Consider the following 25399-nt stretch of genomic DNA (forward strand, 5'->3'; position numbering starts at 1 on the left):
CAGCCTTCTTACAAAAACAAAATGTTATGCTTGAGAAAAGAAATCAATATAGTTTGTTTGATTGTGAAGTAACAATATTAAAGCGTCTAGGATGGAGTTTCGTGTAATTGATTCTCTAATGGTATCAAAGTAAAGGAAGATATTTATATAAAACAGTTTCAAGATGAAAGTGAAGCTAACTTATTCATTAAGGTTCTCTATTGCCAAATTATTCATGAAGAAGTAAAAATCCCCTTTGCAGATTGATGACAAAATGTATTGACTGGAGATTTTAATGCTCACATTAGTGTACATTCCAATGAATTCACTTGTGTATATGATGGCCTCTGGTCAGAGAACCTGAAAAGCTGAATCAAGTTTCTTAAAATTAGTGGTGCAAATGATGTTGTTATCTGTAACACTAAGTTACTTAATTGGTCACCTCTATGAATTTGCACAACAAAATCATTTCAGAAATACAATATCATTCTATTATCTAACTTTACTGCCAGTTGCCCTCAGTTCATTTCGATGAACTATAGACACTAAACATTTTGAATAAATTACACTGGTCTTCTCTCTGACTAAGACATCATTTTCTTTTTTTAATATTACACAATAAGTTACACTTGGTCTCCTCTGTAACTATGATATCATTTTCTGTTTTAATATTACACAATCCAGGACCAAAGTACCGTTTACTGAAACTTTTGTGTTTTGGGAAAATATGAATCAAATGTTTTATAAACACATATTTATTGTAAAGGAAAAGCTGCTCTATTGTGGCTAATCCCAACAGCAATTACTTGTGTTTTTAATCACATTCAAACCTGTTGAATGTATTGAGAGTAAATATGTTTGTCTAACTTTCATATTTCTGAAATAAAAAAAATATATATAAAGGCAATTTGAATCTTTTTTCCAAATGTGTGTGGCATGGCTCTCCATGGATTCAATATATGATCAACTGAACAGCCTGCTCTAGAAATTAATGTGCAAGTGGCTGAGTACTCCACAGACATATCCTTCATGTAGTTCTCGGGGAAATTCAGCATGACACAGAGTGTAACAAGGCTGACCCTTTGAATTACAGGTACATCTCATTTTTCCCAGCAGAGTAGATGAGAGCAGCATGAAATAAAGTGTCTTGCTCAAGGACCAATACACAACCAGGAATCAAATGCATGACCTTCTGATTGTGAGCCAAATTCCCTTGCCACCAAGCCATACATCTTCATCCAAATGGGTGTGTGCTCAATTTAGCACCACCGTCTTTAACATAGGGCTCTGATGCAAACAGCCAGGCCAAGACTCGTTTTGACCACATTTTACTCTCTTTTTTCCACCAGTCTTGGAAGGTCATGGACCCTGCTTTCCTCTTGGTCAAACCACCTATAAAATATTATCATAAAATTGACATTTTCTTGAGTTTTAGTGGAATTCCAATTTTTTACGTGGATGGTAACAACCACAAGAATGAGTTCACTGCACCTTTCTTGTATAATTAATAGTCTAGATTAAGAAAGGGAAAATGGATTGGGAAATATTTCAGCCCCGGTATCATTAAAAGCAATTGTTGAAAGAAAAAAAATGAAGGAATTTAACTTTGTACTAGGGGTCTATAAAATGTAATGCATCTTTGGAATTTTTGCTTAGGAAAGGCATGAATCACACATCATTCCATTTCTCCCTCCACACACACACACTTTCTCTCTCTGTTCCCCCCTCTCTCTCACACACAAGTCTTTTCAGTCTTCTTGAAAATACTTGAGTATATCTCTTTTCTCTTTCTCTTTTCTCTTTTAATTGTTTCAGTCATTTGACTGCGGCCATGCTGGAGCACCGCCTTTAATCGAACAAATCGACCCCGGGACTTATTCTTTGTAAGCCCAGTACTTATTCTATCGGTCTCTTTTGCCGAACCGCTATGTGACGGGGACGTAAACACACCAGCATCGGTTGTCAAGCAATGCTAGGGGGACAAACACACACACACAAACATATACACACACACTTATATATGTATATACATATATGCGACAGGCTTCTTTCAGTTTCCGTCTACCAAATCCACTCACAAGGCATTGGTCGGCCCGAGGCTATAGCAGAAGACACTTGCCCAAGATGCCACGCAGTGGGACTGAACCCGGAACCGTGTAGTTGGTTAGCAAGCTACTTACCACACAGCCACTCCTATATATATATTTTAAAATTCATTCCATCTCTGAAAGAAAATGAATTAAGCCGGTGCTCCAGCATGACCATAGTCCTACGACTGAAACCATTAAAAGAAATAAAAGAATAAAGAATAATAATGTCTAATGTTGGCATCAGATTAGTTTTTGTTGATTATATTAATTCTTAGTATTTAACTGGTACTCTATCAACTCCAAAAGGCAAAGTTGACCTTGGTGAGAACTGAACCCGGGACATAAACAGACATGACTAAATCCCGTAACCATGACATTTTGGTTTTCCATGCTCTAATTTTGTCAAAAGAAAAAAAAAAAAAAGGAAAAATCAATTTTATTGAAGAGTGGCGAAATTGGCACACATGTGAAATAAGCATAAAAAATGCTTTGTTCCCCTGAAGAAACTGCAGGAGCTACCCCGAGGTTTTTGCAAGCTCTTCTAGATCCATTGCAGTGCTGGAAACCCTGGGCACATCCATTTAAACTCGTTTCAATGATCTGTATTAACCACTGCCCAATCTTGCTTTAATACTTTCTGTGTTAATATAAGATTTAAATGTCTCTGAGCTCTGTGAGATGTGGGTCATTTAAATTCAAGCTATATCAGCTGGCTTCTTTCCTCTTTGTATTTGACAGGAAATAAATTTATTATTATTACGATCACCAGCATTATTATTATTATTATTATTATTATTATTATTATTATTATTACTTTTTTTTTTCTTCTTTCAAATTTGCTTCCATTTCTTGCCGAGCGTCTTCCCGACTCCTAGGGCAAAGAAACTCATAGTATACATTGGTAGGCCATTAAACCAAACTCAATAGTTCGTTAATTTTTTTTTTTTTTTTTTAAGGTTAAATTAAAATACATGAGCAGCAACAGTTCTCACATCGACAATGCTCTTCTCAATACGTGTGATGTACCAGTTAAGACAATCTTTTGCACTTCTTGCAGGGATGGTAAGCCAGGGATCATCCTCATATAATTTTCGGTTCCCTTCTTGATCATTCCTAGTGCTCCTACAATCACTGGTATTGTAACCGCCTTGAGATGCCACATTTTCTCAATTTCAATGAGCAGGTCTTTATACTTTCTGAGCTTGTCAAACTCTTTCACCGAGATATTATGATCACAGGGGATGCTTATGTCGATCAATAAGCAAACTTTATTGTTTTTGTCTTTCACAACAATATCTGGTTTATTGGCTTTGATGGTTCGGTCTATTATTATTATTATTATTATTATTATTATTATTATTATTATTATTATTACCATCATCATTATTATTTCTGCTATACACAACAATAACCACATGGATAAGATAATGATTACTTCATGGTTTATAATCTCATACCTCATCACAATCATCTTATTGTCTTCCACAAGGTACCTGAGTCTACTTGCTGAAAGCATTACATACATTTTGGAAATTACTATTATCATTAATAATATTAATTATTATTATTGATGTCTTACTTGTTCATATTAATCATCATAAAATGTGTTGCAGAATAGTATTACTAACACTAGCCAATAATAATAATAATAATAATAATAATAATAATAATGATAGTAATAATAATAATAGTAATAATAATAATAATAACTTATGATGTCCCATTTTTTGAGGATTATGCCAAGAATATAAACACTCAATAGTTTTGAATTTTCAAACTTCATCTTGATGGATCATTTTGCCTGAAGTATCTTGATATTTTATACTAAACAATTTGGCAAAACTTTGCTTGAATGTTTATTTCCAAATTTGATGCTTCTCTTTATGTACTCTGGAATGCTGCCAAGGTAAAACTGTTCTCTTATATCTGAATTAATCAATAGATACTATTGGATAGAAATCTATGTGGAGGTACCTTTAGAAAGGAATTAGGAATAACAAGTGGATGGTGGGGGATACAAGAGTCAAAAAAGCTCTGTTGCTGTTGAAAAACAACACAAAAATCGAAACAAAGCAATAATAATAATAATAATAATAATAAAGTTGTTATTTTTGCATTGACCTTTTTGATTTGAATAGCTGTCATTGTTATGGAGTGGTGATGGTAGGTGTTTGGTGATGGCAGGCTTTGGGGAGAAAAAGTGATTGGGTGAAAGTCATTGTATGCATAAGGAAAATTGTACGAATACAAATACATAAGTATTAGTGATGGTGATAGGAGTCAGTTATCTCTCTTATTGACTATGTGGGATATTAGAAAAGCAGCTTCTTTTTCACCCCTGAGAGAGAGAGAGAGAGAGAGTGAGAGAGAGAGAGAGACATTGGCCTCTAAGAAATATTGGGAAAAAAACTATAGGTTTAATGTATGCATGTATGGATATATAAGAATGTATGTTTAGAAATTTGTGCGTGTATGTATGCAATGCATAAGTTTGAAAATGTTTTGTTTTATTCTTTTACAATTTTCTACATCTGAATATATATATATTATATCTTCACCACCATCTCTCTCACTAACTATTACGTTCCTTAACTTACTATCTGACATATCTGCTCTGTCTTAGTCTCTAACTCTTCTGCCTTTCTTTTTCAACTGGAGTATTGATGTATCTACTCTACAGCAGGACCTCCTAGCTCTGTCGCTTTATACCCCTATTCTCTCATCAACTGGCACAAAGCACTCCCCCTCCATCACTACTACTGCCTCCTCCCAGTTGAGGGGTTTCTTGTCTTGCAAGTTACTTGGTGATCCTGTCGGTACTGGTGCCACATAAGAAGCACTGGTACTGGCGCCACATAAAAAGTACTCAGTAACTCTGTAAAGGGGTTGGCATTAGGAAAGGCAGCCAGTAGTAGAAACTATGTTAAAACAGACAATTGGAGCCTGGTACTGCGCCCATCCTTACCAGCTCCTATCAAACCATCCAACCATACCAGCATGGAATGTGACTGTTAAATGATGATTATATATACATGCCAGCAGTCCAACCCATGTCAGCATAGGTTGATGACTTGATGGGTTTTTCCTTGAGGACATTGGATCTAACCTATAGGACCAGCCAGTGAATGTCAGTAGGTTTTCAATGTAGCTAATTGATGTTTGGGAAAATTGGTTTTTATAAACTATCTTTTATCTTTTACTTGTTTCAGTCATTAGACTGCGGCCATGCAGGTACACTGCCTGGAAGAATTTCTAGTCAAAGGAATTGATCCCAGTCCTTTTTTTATTTTTAAGGCTAATATTTATTCTGTTGGACTCTCTTGCTGAACTGCTAAGTTATGGGGTGTAGTGTTGGGGGATGAACACAGGCACATGCACACACACTCATGCATACATACATACATGGGCTTCTTTCAGTTTCCATCTACCAAATCCATTTACAAGGCTTTGGTTAGCCCAGGGCTGTAGTAGAAAATACTTGCTAAAGGTGCTGCATGATAAGACTGAGCCCAAGGCCACATGACCGGGAAGCAAACTTCTCAACCGCCCATTCACGTCAAGCAATAAATCCCAATATGTTACAGAAGTTTAATTGATCCTGAGTAGGACTTATCTGTGTAGATTATTGGGATTTACCTAGCTGCTAGAAATGGACACAAGATTATCGACAATAAATTAGTATTATGTCTAGAGAGAGATTTCTCTTGATTTAATGTTACACAAACCCAAATTGAAAACTGTCTCCTTTGGTTTCTGGAGACATGGCTTATTCTAAATGCATGTATCATCATCCTAAGAAATACTTGAAAGAAAACGGTTTTATTAGGGTCTAAGAGTCTAAGAGTCTTTATTAGGGTCCTTACCTGACAGTCTAAGAGTTAAGAAGTTGATACCTCACTGTGTACTTTCTTAATTCTTTGCACTTTCAAAGATTTAGGCCGACAAGTTAGAAATGGTTGGATGTAGAGCCATAGTTCACAGCACCAGGTAATTAGCAGGGCTTACTAATGAGAGAAGGTTCATTAGCTACAATGTAACTTCACAATCAAACTGTCCTGTCCTGTTACAATATATAACTGCACAGTCATAATATTAGTTTCAAATTTTGGCACAAGGCCAGCAATTTTGGGGAAGGAGGTAAATTGATTACGTCAACTCCGGTGTTCAACTGCTCTTCATTTTATTGATCCCCGACAAGATGAAAGGCAAAGTCGACTTCACTGGAAGAATTCAGAACATAAAGCCGGATGAGAAGCTACTAAACATTTTCCCTGGCCTGCCAGCTCACAGCCTTCATATCGTAATATGACTGTACAGCCACACAGTACAGTCATATAGTTCAGTCATACTTTTCAGTCCTGTTACAATGTATGACTCTCCAGTCATTTTACTGTATGACTGGACAGTCATGTGGTTCTGTTTATATTATAATTTGACAGTATGGTCAGACCTGTAGGGCCACATTAGAGAAAACCTCCTGATTAATGGAAACTCATCAGTTACAATAAGGCAATAGAAAAGGAGCATGAGTTTGGTTATCTTGAATATTTGAGTGCTTTGCTAGCTTGTAACTGGAATTCATTCCTGGATTTTCAGAAGACAAAGAATACAAAACACCTGTGTATCCTGTCACATGAAAATCTTACTCCTGTTGCAGCATTTGCTTGCCTTTACTTATTGAGATGTATCAGAGACAAACTAGAACATCGTAAAGGGCATGGCTCTGAAATGACTGATATATAAAGGACAATCTGTTGCCACTATCTTACATTTTACTCTTTCAATCATTGGTCATGCTTTGAAGGGTTTTAGTGTCAAACAAATCGACCCCAGGACATAATTTTTAAGTTTGGTATGTATTCTGTCAGTCTCTTTTGCCTGGACTGCTAAGTTACAGGGACATAAGCTAACACTGGGTGACAAGCAGTGATGGGAGACAAAACACACCCATTTAAGTGTGTGTGTGCACTATGGGCTTCTTTCAGTTTCCATCTACCAAATTCTCTCACAAATGAGTGAATTCATTTTGGTTGTCCCAAGGCTGTAGTAGAAGGCACTTGCCCAAAGTGCCTCACAGGGGGACTGAACCCAAAACCTCATGGTTGGGAAACCAGCATCTAACCCATGCTGCCAGTTATTTTCTATTGGTCTTGTATATAATAATGAACTTATTGTATACAGTGCTCAGGTGCTCCACAACTTGTCAGAAAGTGCATATAAAGTACATGCAGCAATGTAGAAATGTCTGGAAAGTGAACATGCTTGTGTGTGTATGGAGGGGAGAAAATCAAGTGTAGTGTTGGCGAATCTCAGGAAGCATGGAAGTTTTGAAGGATGCAGTGCTCCGACAACTAACAACCGATGCCGTATAAGTGACTAGTGGTTTGTTCTGTCAAAGCATAAAGTCCTCATCTATATGTTAGGAGTGAGGAAAAGTGGAGTGACCAAGAGCTTTGATGGTGTAAGGAAAATGAAATGATTTGAACTCAGAATTAAAACTGCTTTGTGCTCTAACACCGTTTCACAACCTTCACCACAACACAGCGAAAGCAGTCATTGAATTAAAAAGAGAAAAAGAAAAAACAACAACTTCATTATTGCATATTATGAAATTGTCTATCATCATAAAACACAAATTTGTGTATAATAAGTGGGAATAATAGAAGATTCTTTCTTTCTCAGTTTGGTTAGAAATGGATATTAAAAAGAAATGAAAGCCGATGAGACGGTTTAAGTGATTTTAATTTTACCTTTTGATTTCTTCTTTTTTTTTGTTTTTTTTTTTGACAAGAACATCAAAAGTATTTTAACAAGTAGTCAATATAAGTGATAGATTGGAAACAAAATAAAAACAAAACTTATGGTGAAAATATGATGAAGTTTGTTATGTAATTAACATCAGTTATGTGTTAAGATTATTTTTTACATTTTTAGTCCCCCACCACCACCACCACCCACCCCTCTGTTTTACTGACCAGGTTTATCAATTAATGGTTCAGGGTATATGAGACAGATGTTTATTGGACAATCTCTCATTTCATTTGCGCGGGGTGTGGGTGTGTGGGTGTGGGGGGGGTGTTGTGTTTTTCTTTTTCTTTTTCATAGAAAATTATTCAAGCTAATCTTTTCTCTTTACTACTAAACAAGCAAACAAATGGACATAGGTTATCATTCACTTAATGTATGAAATAGATGATACTACTACTACTACTACTACTACCACCACCACCACCACCACTACTACTAGTAATGATAGTAATAATAATAATAATAATAGTAATTTTTTCTATTATGGGCACAAGGCCTGGAATTTCGGTGGGGGTGGATGCTAGTGAATAACATCAAACCCAGTGCTCAACTGGTACTTTATTATATTGACACTGGAATGATGAAAGGCATAGTTGACCTCAGTGGAATGTGAAGACGAACTAACGTGCTAACAATTCTGCCAGCTCGTCACCATAATAATAATAATAATAATAATAATAATGCTATAAAACATATTGTGCAATGCAGTAATGATTCTGCCAATGTGCAACCCTGATGATGCTGGTGTTGGTGATGATGATGATGATTTCAAATTTTGGTACAAGGCTAGCAAATCTAGGGGTAGGGGAAAGTTGATTACTTCTGGCCAGCAAATTTGAGGGGAGGGAGTTAGTCGATTACATCAACCCTGGTACTTTAGTTTATTAATCCAGAAGAATATGAAAGGCAAAGTTGACCATGGCAGGACTTGAACTTGGAACATTAAGAGTTGGAACAAACATCATAATGCAAAATGTTTTCCCAGTACTTTACCAATAACAATCGTGCCAGGTCATGCTTTTATGCTTTTTTAGGCATACCTGAATACGATACAGTTTTTGTGTCAGTTACACCATATTTCAGAGATATTGAAAGAAACAGATATAAATAGATGCGTGTTATGATGTGGCATAAACATTTAGTGCAAAGCAAAACACACCAACTTCAAAATGAAAAAAATGAAATAAAAGTAGGTGTGTGGGAGTGTATCAAACAATATTTGGCTTCTCTTAGTACTTTTGGAAATGAATGAATTTGCCTGGTGTTTCATTGTATTGTAGCTGTTTTGGCTAGCTGTGTTGTTATAGGAAGCTCTTCACTGTAAATAATAGGGAGGGAAAAAGGGAGACCTAGTTTCCAGATTATTTACAGGACTCCTTTTGGAGAGGAGATGATATCTTGCATATCTCATAAAATTTTAAACACTTCTCTTTCATACTAGAAAATATGAACTTGTGTTGAACATTAACGAAATACAATGGGAAATTTTCACAGCAATTTTGCCATAAACAGAACATTGGCACTGGAATTTGTTTTATTGGTGCTTACAAAAGCAATATCAATGAGGTTTCAAGATTCTACATTGCAAGCTCAAAGGTCATGTGTTCAAATGGTATGGGTGCCATTAATCAACAACTTCAGTTTAATCAGCTATGTAAGGTTTGTGTGGTTGGTATAAATAAGGTTATGTAAATTAGATTATGTTATATTAAACAGGCAAATATGCAGAACAATGTAACACCTACGGGCACCGAGAACCTTATATGAAAATGATCAAAAGAACACACGTAAGGGCTGTGTTTGAATCTTCAAAGCTGTTCTTCATACTCGTATCAATGAATGTAATTTCATTTGGCTTTAAGCAAAGTCTCAAATGTAAGAAAAAGAGCAAATGTGAAGCTGTGACCCTCATGCTTCTACAAGAGCATTGAAAGCATAAATGAAGTGAAACTGCTTTTGTTTTGTATCGTTTCTCTGCTTTTCAAATAACGTAAACCCTATTCACTGTCAGCACTTCAAGAAACACTCTCTGTTATTGTATGTCTGAAGCTGTTGAAGTTTGAAACCCACTCACTGATGCTTGGCCACGAGGCTGGCTTTTTTTGAATGTCTCAGTTTATGGTTCCCATTAATCAGTTCTCCATAAAACAACTACTTCAGGATTTTATATTCTTTCCTTTCGATGAAATGACTAATCAAAACAATGCAGCATCTAGGAAATTTTAATTTAACCCTTTAGTGTTCGTATTATTCTGCCAAAATTAATGCTTTTTCATCCAAATTGTTTTGAACTAATCATGCATTATCTTGTAGCGATGAGATTTTGATGAGGTAGCTGTTAATTTTTAAAACGATATTGTATGGTTGGTGTGAGAGACCAGATCTGGCCAGTTTGAACATAAAACAGGCAGAATACTTTTGGCCGGATATGGCCGGTTTAAATGCTAAAGCGTCAAACCCTATTCTTAATTGAGATTTGGCCCTTTTAATGTAGACACATGACTGACTATGGAGGATGTGTGTACAAACCTGTTCAAGTTGTTTTGTGTAGGCTGTACACAGTTTACATTCCGCTGCAGCCACAGCAGTGATGTGACGGCTTCAGTTAAACCTGGTCTTGCTGATTAATACTTCATGATCCTTTCACCATAACTGCAGCCAAAGTTGATGCCAACTGCTAGGATTACAAAGATGTTTGCTCATCCACAAATATTATTGAATAGCAATATTGACATCTTTGATATAAGAGAGAGAGAGAGAGAGAGAGAAGTGAAACGATTCCAACTGACTTTCAAAATTGGGTCTCTCTGTCTACCATACTTGTCAATAAGACAAATATTAGATTAATATGAGTGCCAAAATAGGAGTAAACGTTCAATAAACCGAGTCAATTAAAGGACTTTAATTCTAGTTTGAAACTATTTCATTCCACTTATCTTCCTAATAAAGCCAGGAACATTTCAGGTTTAATTTCCTTCATTACTGTAAATTGTATTTATGATGGATAGTTAATAACGCTTTCTACTTTAGGCACAAGGCCTGAAATTCTTTGGGAAGTGGAGGCTAGTCAAAGAACGTGAAGACAAACAAAATACCGCTAAGTATTTTGTTAGGCATGCTAATGATTCTGCCAAGTTAATAATACTAATACTAATAATAATAATATTAATGATTATGGTTTCAAATTTTGGCACAAGGCCAGTAATTTCAGGAGAGTAGGCTACTCAATTACATCACCCCAAGTGATTAACTAGTACTTATGTTATTGACCCTAAAAGGTTGGAAGGCAAAGTCAACCTTGGCAGAATTTGAACTCAGAAATGAGTCCAGCATGTTAATGATTCTTCTAGCTCACTGCCTTAATTGTAACAACAACAACAACAACAACAACAACAACAACAACAACAATAATAATAATAATAATAATAATCTTTTTACTATGGGCACAAGTCCTGAAGTTTTGTGAGGAGGGGTAAATTGATTATATTGCCACCACTGTCAACACCAGCAAAATTCATAAGAATAAAAATTCTTTCTAATTTAGGCACATGGCCTGAAATTTTGGGGGATGGAGCTAGTTGATTACATCGACCCCAGTGTTCAACTGGTACTTATTTTATCAAGCCCATCAGGATAACAGACAAAGTAGACCTCAGCAAGTTAATAATAAGAAATATCACCTAGCTGTAAAATATTCACTTTAACTATTTAAGGAAAACCCATATTTGGAGAAGCTTCTAATTTATACTGAAGCCTTTTAATGAATTCGTCCATTGTTGTGAGTCAGTGAGTGTGTGTGCACTGGTCCTCTCACTACCTTTTCTCCAGCCACTATAATGACCCCTGGTCCAAAGAGCTGGTTGCAGTCATCCCATATCCATTCAAGCTTGTTTCTCCTCTCTTCATTCATGTTGTGTCCAACTTCCATAGGCCTTGCATTAATCACTAACCCAGTCCTTCTCCCCAGAACTCCCTCTAAAACTCCCATCCTGCTCATCTCTTCTTGCCAGATCAACTTGCAACAGTATAAGGAGTATCAGTTTCTCCAGCTGTGGAAACCTTGAGTAGGCTGCAGGCACTCTCCCTCCTGGGCCCAACAAATAAAGAACCACACGTACTGGTACTCTGACAGTTACGACAACAAGTGTCCCAGTTGATCTGATGATCGAATGAACAGCTTGCTTGTTAAATTAGTGTGCAAGTGGCTGAGCACTCCACAGACATATGTACCCTTGACGTTGTTCTCAGTGAGATTCCACATGACACAGGATGTGACAAAGCTCACCTTTTGAAATGCAGGTACAGCTTATTTTTGCCGGCTGAGTGGACTGGGGCAGCAGGAAATAAAATGTTTCATTCAAGGATACAAAGCATCACCGAGAGTCAGACTCGTGACCTTACGATCATGAGTCGAATACCCTAACCAGTGAGCCATGCACCTCCACAAATGCACACCCACCCACCCGCCCAAAAAGCACATGTTCAAACATGTTTATCCAAATGCATGTTCAGATTCATGCAACAGCCGTATGCAAACGCACACATGCATACACATATACCCACACTGCTTTGTGCACAGACGTGTGTGTATGTGGAAAGAAACCTACTAAAACATGCAGACATGCAGACATGCACCCACACACAAACCACATGCATAAAACATTACAAGTATTTATAACCGTCTACAGGTTGTTCCAGTTGTGTCTGTAATCCGTTCCCTCGTTATTTCCTTGTTTTTGATAAAAAAGCATCTCGTTAGCTATGTGTTTAATTAATAAGCCACTTTAAAAATAAAAAATGTATTTTATCTGTTTGTCATTTCAGATCATTTGTTTGTATGGCAACAAAGATCTGATCAAAACGCCTGAATTTGTTTACACCACTGCAGCGGTCGTACTGCTATCATAGACACCATGTATTTAAACTGAGTAGATAGTACATCAGGCTATTTTAGGATGATGACCAGTCTACTTGGTCTTCTACAATTGTTTTTGGTAAGTGGAAAGTCTTGTTTATATCTCTGTATAGATTATCTCTGTTTTAATTTTGTTGTTGTTGTTGTTTTTTTTTCAACTTCTTTGCAATGTAATATTATAATAGTATTAAATTGCAAAACAAAAAAAAAGAAAGAAAAAAGAATGAAAAAAATGATGTCTGTATCTGAAAATGAAATTTTTATTCATAAGAAAATAACTGAGGCATAAAACACAGAAGGCTATAAAATTTCTATGATATATACTCTTTATGAAGAGTTAAACAATATATATCTATGTGTGTGTATATATATATATATATATATATATACACACATATATAATGTATATATATATGTTTGTGTGTGTCTGTGTATTTGTATGTGTGTGTGTGCGTGTGTATGTATATAATGTTATATTTATCATCTTTGTTTTTTTTTGTTTAAATTGTTGCTTTTGTTTTGTGTGTAACATTTGACAGATTTCAATGGTTTTTGTAAATTTGTTTCTATTGAAGAAATTATTGTAATATGAAGTGAGAAGAAAGGAAGGAGTCCACACACCAATATTTAAATCATTTCCTTCTTTTATATTTATTACTATTATTATCATCATCTTGTATTTCTTCTGCTCAATAAATCTTCAGACATTAAAAATTAAAATTATTGATATGATTTTTGTTTAAAATTATCTGTTTGACTGATCCTTGTTTCTGTAATGTTTTTATTATTACTATTATTAATTATAAATATTTCTCAGATAGACGCACACGGAAACCAAACCCTTTGTTCATAATTCGTTGATGTGTGAAGTTTTAGGATGAGGTAACTTAGACTTCAACTTTACTGGAATGTTTAGATTTGATTTAGAATTTGTAGATTTGGACTTCTTGAGGACATCCTGTGTAATTATGACCGTAATATCTTTTATCTATTACTTGTTTCAGTCCCTGGAGTGGGGCCCATATTGGGGCACTGCCTTGAAGAGTTTAGTTGAACAAGTCAGCACTAGTACTAATTTTTAAACCTGGCATTTTTTTCCATCGGTCTCTTTTTGCCAAATTGCTGGGTTACATGGTTGTAAACAAACCACTCATTGAGAAGTGGTGGTGGTGGTGGTAGGGGGGACAAATACACAGATATACACACATGTATATATGACAGGCTTCCAAACAGTTTCCATTTACCAAATTCATTTGCATGACATTGGTCGGCCTAGGGCTGTTGTAGAAAACACTTGCCCAAGGTGCCATGCAGCAGGATTGAACCTGAAACACACGGTCTGTACCTATGTACAGTAAACATTTAAAATTTTCCTCTGGTATTGAATTTCTAGAAACAAGCTTTGGTATAAACATTTATTTTGACCTGTAACACAGTTCGAGGTTTACGTCAGGGTACAAACATAGGAAAAGGTAGATGGGATTTACCTCCAAACTCTATTAGTTTTGTCATATTTTTTGAAGTAAAAAAAAAAGTTTTGATTTGTAAGTCAACAGCAATCTATTACTAATGTATAATCCATCAGTTTTGGTGAGTGATGAAATACAAAACCCAACTCCATTATCTGAGACTAATAATACTACTGACTATATGACCATGAAATGAGGACCATAAAAGAGAAATTAGGTTCATGGTATGCTTTTAAGTGTGTGTGTGGTGGTGTTGGTGGTGTTGGTGGGGTATCATTTAATGTCTGGGTAAGTCTTCAGTGTCAAACTTCACTATCCCTCTCACCTGAACTCGATAATAATGAAAATAGGAATACAAACCTATTGCTGAATATTCCTGATTGAGAAAAATCAAACATAAAATTCAGACATCTAATTAATGGTTGTATTTATCACACTTGCATGAGATAAATAAGTATTGATTAATCTACTTATGAAGTCTAGAGTAATTTGAGAGACCGACTGACTGAATAGCTGAGCGAACGTAGAGGAATGAGGAGAGGTATTGTTGTCTGTTGGTATGGACAGATATTAGTAGTTATTGATGTTAAACTTGAAATAGCTAGAGTTTAGGGCTTGGGAACTTGAAAGTAGGTTGTTTGCATCACAATCCAACTCATCCATGCCAACCCAAATAAAGGGTTGCTGGTTTGATGGTGAACATAAAATCTAGTTCGGATTCAATTCAGTGCACTCTGAATTTCCAAATTTCCTGGGTAACACTGTATTATATATTTATATTTATATATATATATATATATATATATATATACACACATATGACTACCAAAGTGCAAACATATGTATGTATGTATGTTTGTATATATCTATATATATATATGTGTGTGTGTGTGCATATAGGAGTAGGCTAGTTTGTGTGTTGATCTTTTCTACCTATTTTAAAGGTACAAACGAAACTGAGATCACTTGATTAGTGAAAGAAGGAAATGTAGGTTTATATGGAATCTATAATCCTACTTTATCCTGCCAAGCCTGTGCTTGAATATCTTTAAAGAAGCAACACTGACTGAACATTTGTTTAAGAAACCAACGACTTCAAAGGTAAAGTAATTGGATGGCTGCTTCATTTTCCATCTTCTCTCTATGAGCTCGTATCAATAATTCCTGCTTCTTATTGAGATAAAGCAGTATATGATATACATGACACACACAGTATCATCATCATCACCATCGTCATCATGTCACCAGAGGCTGGGGATTTAAATTTACTTGTGCATTATTCTTGCCAATAGCATCTATAAATTCTCCTATTTTTCCTTTAGCTGTAGTTATACTTTTTAGGCAAAGGTTATGTATTTTTCTTTACTGCCATAATATAAGGAAAACACTGGAAGTGAGAGACATCAACCATCTCAAGTGACCAACGCAAAATATTTGTTTACATACACACACACACACACACACACACATACATACATACACACATACACACACACATGTGTGCACACATATATGTACTGATATATGATCACTTCTCCTTTCTTGGCAGTACATACTTAGAAGGAGGTGTTCCCAAAAAGATCATACTTTAGGAACTAAAACCTGGTTTTCTGATTCTATCAGTTCATGTCATACACACGTGGATACATGAAATGTTAGCTATATATATATATATATTCTAGGCTTTGCTTATATTTCTGTAATCCTGGTGGTTAATAAAACTTATAATCAAAGATCACACGAAGGTTTTTATCCATGCACTTGATTTCTATAACACTGCTTCTAATTGTTTTTTATACTTTTGCCTCTTGCCTCTCTCTCTTTCTCTCTCTCTCTTATCACCATCTTACAGGTAACACAAGACAGGAGAATCTATTTATGAACATTTATTGAATGTCCATTGGCATTTTTAGTTAAAGAGCTCATTATTAAGATATATGCACGATTTATGACTTTAGAATATATAATGGTGTGATCTTGCTGACCTCACTCTATTTGACCTTAAGAATAATTACAAAATCTTTAAAAATAGCATCACTTAAAGATTTATAGACAGGTTATTGTCAGTTCCTTCTTTCATTATTCAATTTTTCCTTCAATTTAACTCTACCGTAACTGAGTGGTACCCTTGTTATTGCCCCCCGTTGATATCTTGCCAATTTCCTCATTGATGCAATGACTTCAAAATATCATTGAAAATTAATAAACAATAGAGTATCTAGAATTTTTGTTTTCTAACTCAACTCAACAAAACGAAAGGTTGTAGAGGAGGGGAGCTACTCAGATTCTTTCCATATAAGGATATAAATAAATGATTACTGAAAGTCATTTATTCACACTAAACAATATTTGAATTTCAAATGAAACAGTGACATTCTTGTAATTAAATTTCCTTTGTGTGCTTCTGTGAGATGTGGTGGAATCATTAAACCTCACACACAGACGACTGCTGGAATACGAGGCCTGGAATAGAGTTGAGTTTGAAGAAAGTAGATAACAATAAAAAAAAAAAAAAGGTAGCTATCTCACTTTCTATCTCTTCCTCCCCACCTCTCTCTCTCTCTCTCTCTCACACATACACACAAAATGCAAACAAACAACACAATAACTGAATAATTAATCTCTGTGTATGTGTGATTAACGAAGTGAAGCATTACATTAGAGATATCAAGCAAAATCCATGGTGAGCGAGAAACTTTTAGCTTGCTCTGGTAATGCAAGCCACATTAAAAAGTAAATGCATTGATTGTTTGACAAATTGCTTGGTTGCCTATAACACAACAATTCTCTTGTGTGTGTGTGTATGAGAGAGAGAGAGAGATAGAGGGAGAGAGAGAGAGAGAATCCCTCCCGCCCAAACATCACTTTGTTTCTTCAAATATTCATTGTTATCATGGCAGGCCAAGTTTCAAGTTTGGTGCTTCTTTAATTCCTGATCTCTCTCTCTCTCTCTTTCTCTCTCTCTCTTTCCATCTCTCTCTCTCTTTCTCTCTCTCTCTTTCCATCTCTCTCTCTCTTTCCATCTCTCTCTCTTTCTCTCTCTCTCTTTCTCTCTCTCTCTTTCCATCTCTCTCTTTCCATCTCTCTCTCTCTTTTTCTCTCTCTCTTTCTTTCTCTCTCTCTCTCTCTCTCTCTCTCTCTCTCTTTCTCTCTCTCTCTCTCTCTCTCTCTCTCTCTTTATTGCTCACATATAAATCAGAGATAATGTCATTGTTGCAGTGTTAGTTGTATCCTCTTCTTTAGATGCCATGTTCGTTACTCCATGGAATTGGTCTCTCCTAAAGACATTGGAATCTAAGTTCGAACCATTTGAGTGGTACTAAGTGTTTTCTATACTAGGAATCTCTGGTTCTCATCTGATGACTATATACATTCATATGTGTGTGTGTGTGTGTGTGTGGCCCCAATGGTTTTGGTGGGGTGGGAGTATTTGGATCCATTTCCTGGACTGGGTAGCATGTTGTGTCCTTCACCATGGCTCATCATTTCACATTGTTCCAGTCTCCTCAGCTAAATATGAATACAATACAGTTGTGAAATGACCACCTCACCCTCCAGCTGCCATACCCCCTGACGTTCCATTAAGTTAGGCCACTGGAGGGAGAGTGTGTGACTAGAAGGAGGTCTGTGTCTACTCACGACTACACAGGCACCTAAAACTGCAAAAGCACAGTACATGCTACCAGGTCACTTGCAACTGATGGCTATGGTTTGTGCATTTGTGTGTGTGAGTGTGTGTGTATGTGTGTGTGTGTGTGTGGTGTGTGTGTTTGTGTGTGTGTGTGTGTGAATTCAAGTTCTTGTGTTATTGAAGATTTCTCATTAATTAGCCAGTTGAGATATTTCAATTGATGAAGGTGGAAATGTTACCTCCTAAAACTAAGGCTGCCACTTTTGTCTCTCTTACTCTCTCCTTCACACTCATTCCTCTTCCTGGCTTTCATTCCATTCTACTCCCACTTTTCATGTTTCTTTAAGCAAACAAAATGAGATTGTTTAATGATTTTCAGCCAAAACAGCTCAAGTTCAAAAGAAAGTGAGGTATATAGTATAATGCTCTAGAGATCTCATTGGGAAATAGAAAAAGATATAATATCGAAATTATACACCTACACCACACACACAAACAACATACAATAGCATTGCTTTTCTTTATTTTCCTTTGAACTTCAAATGTTTAGGTTGCCAGTCATTAAATAGTCTTATTTTCTCTGCTTTTGAAGATGTATAGCCATGAGTTTAGTTTCTTTTCTATAGTGTTTCAAACTATTAAAATACTATTATATACACAGGCACACACAGAGAGATGTACACACTATAAACAGATACACACATACATAGACATAAACATATAAACACACACACACACAGATATATGCATATACACACACACACCTATCTAACTACTTACCTTCCTACCTATAAATACACACACACACACATACACATATATAAGCACACACGAATACATACATACGTACATAGCCTTTGATTAATAATAGAAGAAATACTTTAGATCTGTTAAGTATTAGCAGTTAGGAAGAAGCTAATATATAAAAGTATATTACTAATGATTCTTTTGCCAAAATGAGACCTATTGATTAGAAGAGGGTAAAGCTCTAATTTTTTTCACCTCACCTTTGAAGTAGTATCTCTATGTATGCATGACTACCTGCCACCCCCACCACAGTACACACACACACACACACACACGGAGTAGTCTATTTTCACTTAACCTTTGGTCTCTGACTTGACTCCTGTTTCTACAATTCAACCCATGTCATATTGCTTTTCCCCTTTACTTCCGTCAGTGCTATTCTGCTGAGTTGACAAGTGTCTGAACCGAGGGTTATTCTGTTTCCACTGAAATTACAGATCAATGTTACAGCTCATTCAACTAAGCTGACATCTTCGTTGAAAGTGGAAGCTCATCAGTATTCAAGGAATGGCTAATACACAGGTTCAGTGAAGGCACATGGCTTAGTGGTTAGGTTATTTGGCTCGTGATTGTAAGGTTGTGAGTTCGATTCCCAGCAGTGCCTTCAGTCTTTGAGCCAGTACTTTATTTCCCATCGCTCCATTTCACTCAGCTGGCAAAAATAAGTAGTATCTGTATTTCAATGGGCCAACCTTGTGATGCTGAATCTCTTTATAGAACTATGTTAAGGGAACATGTATCTGTGGAATACTCAGCCACTTACATGTTAGTTTCATGAGCAAGCTGTTCTGTTGATTGAATCAACTGGAACCCTCGTTGTCGTAACTGATGGAGTGATAGTTAATGCACAGGTTCAATTTGTATTTGGCTAAATGTCATTTAGACGTTTCTATCATCAAGTACAGAAGGCTAGCTGGCAAAACTGTTGGCACACTGGGCCAAATGCTACGCTTAGAGGCATTTCATCTGTCTACTCATTCTGAGTTCAAATTCCACTGAAGTCAACTTTTCCTTTTATCCTTTCGAGCTCAGTGAAATAAATACCAGTTGTGCAATGGGGTTGATCTAATTGATTGCCCCCATCCCCTCCAAATTTCAGGCCTTGTGCCTATTGCAGAAAGGATTGTTAAGTACAGAAAAAGGTGGTGGATTAGTAGAATTGTTTAGTGTTAGAAAAATGCCTTGTGGTATTTTCTCCTACTCTTTAGGTTCTGAGTTCAAATCCTGCTGAGGTCACCTTTGCTTTACATCCTTTTGGAATTTATAAAATAAAGTACCAGTCATGTACTGGGGTTTGCTGATATTGACTCAACCCTCCTAAAAAGTGGTTGTCAATTTTAAGAGGAGGGGCAAAGTCGATTACATCAACTTCAGTGCTCAGATGGTACTTGTTTTACCAACCTGAAAGGTAGCATTTGAACTCAGGATGCAAAGAGCCAGAAGAAATATCACTAAGCATTTCTTCTCTGTGTGCTAATTATTCTTCCTGGTGGCCACCTTTCCTGAAAGACAAAAAAAAAAACCATTATTAAGCACAGAAAGATAAAATGTTCTGTAATCTTAGCAAATGATGATATTAAAACATTGAACATACAGACGGAGACAGTTTTATAGTTATAGACTTCTGTGTGTCTTTGTTCCACCTATTTGTCATGATAAACTTTATGTTGGTTAATGTTATCAATGGTGTGGAGTTTTATAGTGACAGACTGTCTATGTTTCAACTATTTGTTATGGTAAGTTTTATGTTGGTTAATATTATCAGTGATGTGCTATAGTTTTATAGCGACAGACTATTGAATGTCTTTGTAGTACCTATTTGTCAAGATAAATTTTATGTTGGTTAATATTATCAATAATGTGCTCATAGACATATTTCCATTCATCCAATATCTTTTGATTTGTTTCGTGTCTATAAAGATAATTACTTCAGCAGCACAGTAATTTGGTATTAATAGTAACCACTGGACTAACAGCAGCAGCAGCAGCAGCAGCAGCGCATAAGTGTATATTTAGAAAGAGTGAATTCATCATTTGCTGTGTTGAGTCGTTAAAAAAGAAATAATGATTCATTTGTTTATTCATTAAAAAAACAAAAAAACGTTTACGACTCTTCATCTACAGATGAGCAAAAACTACATTTAACTCTGAAAACAAGAGTACACATACACACGCACACACACACACACACACACACACACACATGCACACACACACACATGCATGCACACACACATGCACACTCACGATGGGCTTCTTTCAGTTTCTATGTATCCGAGCCACTCACAAGGCTTTGGTCAGCCTAGGGCTATAGTAGAAGACTATAGATGGGATACAGAGGAAGTGAACCCAAGACCACTGGATTGTGAAGCAAGCTTCTTAGCCACACAGCCACACCTGCACCAATAAGATATAATAAAGAATATCTGCAATATATCTTTATATATAAAAGTGAGGTTGTGTGCTGTCTGTTTCCTACGATTTAGATTCCTAACTACTCCCACATTTTGCGGCGCAGTTTAACCAAAACCGGGTATCTTATAGTCGTGATTCATATCGAGCCCTTCTGGGTATTAGCTCGCGTCTACGATGAGTCTACAATTTTGAAAATAATTTACCATCATTTTTTTACATTTTAATGCATTTTTTTCGCTATTATATAAGGGAAGTAACTCTCTAAAAATGTCTACAATAAGTCAACGATTTAAAAATAATTTACCATCATTTTTTTCCATTTTTAATGCATTTTTTTTGCTATTTTTTGGCTATAACTCTCTAAAAATGCTTATATAGTTATTTCCCTTACAAGCCCGAGCAACGCCAGGTGATACTGCTAGTTTCTTAATAAAATTGTCCCAACTATTCTGAATTCCTGCAAATTCCACCACTGTATTCTCAATAAACAGTATTAATGTTGCTAACCAATGATGTAGTTAAATTAAGATATCAGAGATTTGGAAAATTCCAACATGTTATATTTGCAAAATGTTACATTTACAACATGTTATATTTACAACATGTTATATTTACTGCATGCTATATATTTAATATATTTAATAATTTCATTTGATAATTCATGTTCTGTAGCCATTGTGCAATGTTGTATGTTGGGAATTGACGAAGGGAATAGGATTTTCTCTGAGGAATAGAGTGTTAATAGTGTGCATACAATTGCAGCTGGCAATCAACAATGCGATATGCTGGTTGCAATAAGGGTCGCATTCATCTCTGGTAAAAGTATTTAACTCCACCTGGAGATCCAGACTGGAAGAGCAGGTACCTGTAGCTAATTAGGCAGGCTGGAGAGAGAATTACCTCCCTTCCCTTATAACGGAGATGTTACAAGGATTAAACAGGTGACCGAGTTGATGTGCAGATCCAGGGTGGAGGCACATGGCTTAGTGGTTAGGGGTGTTTGACTCTAGACTATAAGGTTGTGAGTAAGATTCCTGGTGGTGTATCTGTCCTTAAGCAAGAGGTTTTATTTCACATTGCTCCAGTGAGTGGCTGTGTGGTAAGTAGCTTGCTAACCAACCACATGGTTCCGGGTTCAGTCCCACTGCGTGGCATCTTGGGCAAGTGTCTTCTGCTATATCCCCGGGCCGACCAATGCCTTGTGAGTGGATTTAGTAGACAGAAACTGAAAGAAGCCTGTCGTATATATGTATATGTATGTGTGTATATGTTTGTGTGTCTGTGTTTGTCCCCCTAGCATTGCTTGACAACTGATGCTGGTGTGTTTACGTCCCCGTCGCTTAGCGGTTCGGCAAAAGAGACCGATAGAATAAGTACTGGGCTTACAAAGAATAAGTCCCGGGGTCGATTTGCTCGACTAAAGGCAGTGCTCCAGCATGGCTGCAGTCAAATGACTGAAACAAATAAAAGAGAGAAAAGAGAGAGAGTCCACTCAGCTGGCAAAAATGAGCTGTACCTGTAATTCACAAGGGGCCAGCCTTGTCACATCCTTCTGTCATACTGAATCTCCCTGAGAACTAGTTTAAGGTCCATGTATCTGTCTAATGCTCAGTCTCTTGCATGTTAACTTGGTGAGCAGAATGTTCTGCTGATTGGATCAACTGGAACACTTGTCTTTGTAAACGATGGAGTCCCACTTCCAAGTCAATCTTGATCAAGCAAACCCATCAATGGCATTCCAATCATGACCATTCCATTTGTTGGAAGTATCTATCACCGTATTACTTTGTGCTTCCTTCAATTTTCCTTTCCTCTTTTAAAATGAAATGCGATGAGGGAGATTTGGTTGATATTTCCAGCTGCTCAAGCATCCAACAATTGGTTCCCTTGGCTCATGTTTGACCAAATAAGCAGTGCTTCTGTACTTAATGTTGCAGGTATTTCAATATTCCATCTCAGAGCACAATAGTTGAGTGGATTGTGTTAATCTCTGAAAACAGGTACAAAGAACATAAAAGGTCTTTAGGAAAACTACCTCAGACTACTTCAACATAGAGTAAGAATGAAAAGTGTATGCACCATAGACACTTCCCATAAGGCATTTCTATCTCAGTGACCTTTAAAGGTTAAATAAATAGGTTTAACTTCCTTTTTCTTTCTTGGCTTTCTCCCTAACCTGCTAAAGAATTGTAGAATTTCTAGTTTGCTGGTTTGTTAATCAATTCCCAGATAAGTTATGAACATACAACACTTTGAACTGCATAAACACAAATATTTGGTGAAATATATTTTATTGCCTTAAGATTTTTGTTTGCCTTCTATACTATAAAAATGATAGCAATATATGTGTGTGTGTGTGTGTGTGTGTGTGTCTATTTATGTTTGTGTGTGTGTGGATAGCACAGAAATGCATATATCCATACATAACCAAGAAGCATAATATTTTAAGCTTTCAAGCAATAAGTTATTGAAGATACCTTGCTTTATCTTTTTTTTTGAGAGCAAGTGACAAGGAGCTCTTGCTTTCTACAGACGAGGCCTACCCGACCAACCACCCCACCACAATTTTTGTCTTGTGGTCTGTAAAGAAATCAATTTGCTATGATTTTTCCTTTTCTTCAAACAGAATACAAATAATTGCTGTGTATGAAAACACACACACACACACACACATGCACGCACACGCACACTAACACACACACACACACAGAAAGCAAATCAATTGTCCTCTGTCCAATTGTGGATTGTGTTCTGAAAGTAAACGTTTCCATTGCTGTTGTAGAATGCCTCCATTCAAGATGATGATGTTTGCTGAATAGAAATTAATTTTCTTAAAGGTTGAATACGTTCCTACATTTCTACTTCACTGGATTCCATTTATTAACTTTTATAGAATCATTTTATTTGATTTCTATTGTTAAAATTTCGGTATTTTTATCTCACATCATATATATGTATATATATAAATACACACTCACACATATGTACACACACACACATATATATATTGTACATATATATATATATATATAGATAAATATATACACAAGCATACACAGTTTGCCAGTTTGTGTATGCGTATAGACATACATATATCTTTTGTGCATGTGTATTGACATAGAAAGATAGATAGGACAGTCGATTAGGAGAATCAACAGAATGTTAGACAAATGTTTTAATGCCCTTCTTAATGCCAACCACTTTACAGAGAGTAATGGGATCCTTTTATTAAGACACCAGCATATGAGAGGTTGTCATGCCCTTCACAAGACTAAGGAGTCCTCTCAATCCCACATTTTCGCTCACTTGTTAACCACTTTCCAATATTTACTTACCTTTATTGTTTAGTGATCCCAAATATCTACTCACACACATTCAATTCTTGTCTATGATTCAGTGTAGGATCTTGTTTCCTAATGAAGTGTTCCTCTTCTTACTGGAGGTTTTTAATATCTGTATCTTTAGCTAAAACCTATGTTTGTATATTTGTTTTGTTACTGTGTGCTGGGGTGCTATGCTGAGTATTATTGTAGTCGCCAATGTTTCAACAATGTTTTGTTAATCCTAAGAATGTTCCTCCATTTTAGAAGTTAACATCATCAAAGTAGGAAATTTACTGCAATATCCATCACCCAGCACATACAGAGGCTATGGACCACATTTTTTTTTTTTCGTTTTTTTGAAATGTGTGTGCATCAAAGGAATAGACAAATCCACAGACCATGTAAAAAGGTGTAGACTAACAGAGGCAGCAACAAAGGCAGGGAAATAGAGAAATACTACAAAAATTGAGTTAACATCAATCTGCTGTCTTATGGTGGTGAGCTGGTAAAATCATTAGCAGGCTAGGTGAAATGCTTAGCTGTGTTCCGTCCATCTTTACATTCGGAGTTCAATTCTGCTGAGGTTCACTTTGCTTTCCATCCCTTCAAGGCCAAGAAAACAAGTACCAGTTCAGAACTGTTGTAATCAGGTTAACTACTCCTGAGTATGAGTATAAAAACAGCATCCCTCTGCCAAGCAATATTGAGCCAGTGTGGCTGAACAGACTCATGAAACTAGTATGATCTGAAGCTCAAATTCATGGCCTCTACATCAGACCATGGTTGGTGGAGAGAACTTGTTGGAGCCCTCATCCTGCTGTGGGCTGAACATGGGCAATCCAGTCCAATGCAAGTATTGTCTCCTGACCTGAGACTGAGGGGCTAGTTAGCCGATTTCCATGGTAAGTGACCAAGATCACAACACATCTCCTGAACAGGATGCTGGTCTGTCACAAGGTTTA

At 36.3% G+C, this 25399-nt stretch overlaps 1 protein-coding gene across 6 annotated transcripts in view; it reads left to right on the plus strand.

Moving 5' to 3' along the window:
- The window catches only part of LOC115224688 (calmodulin-binding transcription activator 2-like), a 761011-nt gene that overhangs the window by 207499 nt on the left and 528113 nt on the right, over positions 1 to 25399 (plus strand). For all 6 annotated transcript variants that reach the window (XM_036513528.1, XM_036513532.1, XM_036513529.1 and 3 more), the window contains one exon: positions 12702 to 12871. The gene's annotated coding sequence lies outside the window, so the exon portion shown is untranslated. The remainder of the gene's footprint in view (positions 1 to 12701; positions 12872 to 25399) is intronic.

The sequence above is a fragment of the Octopus sinensis genome, linkage group LG26 (assembly GCF_006345805.1).
Source record: "Octopus sinensis linkage group LG26, ASM634580v1, whole genome shotgun sequence".
NCBI classification, from domain to species: Eukaryota; Metazoa; Mollusca; class Cephalopoda; order Octopoda; family Octopodidae; genus Octopus; species Octopus sinensis.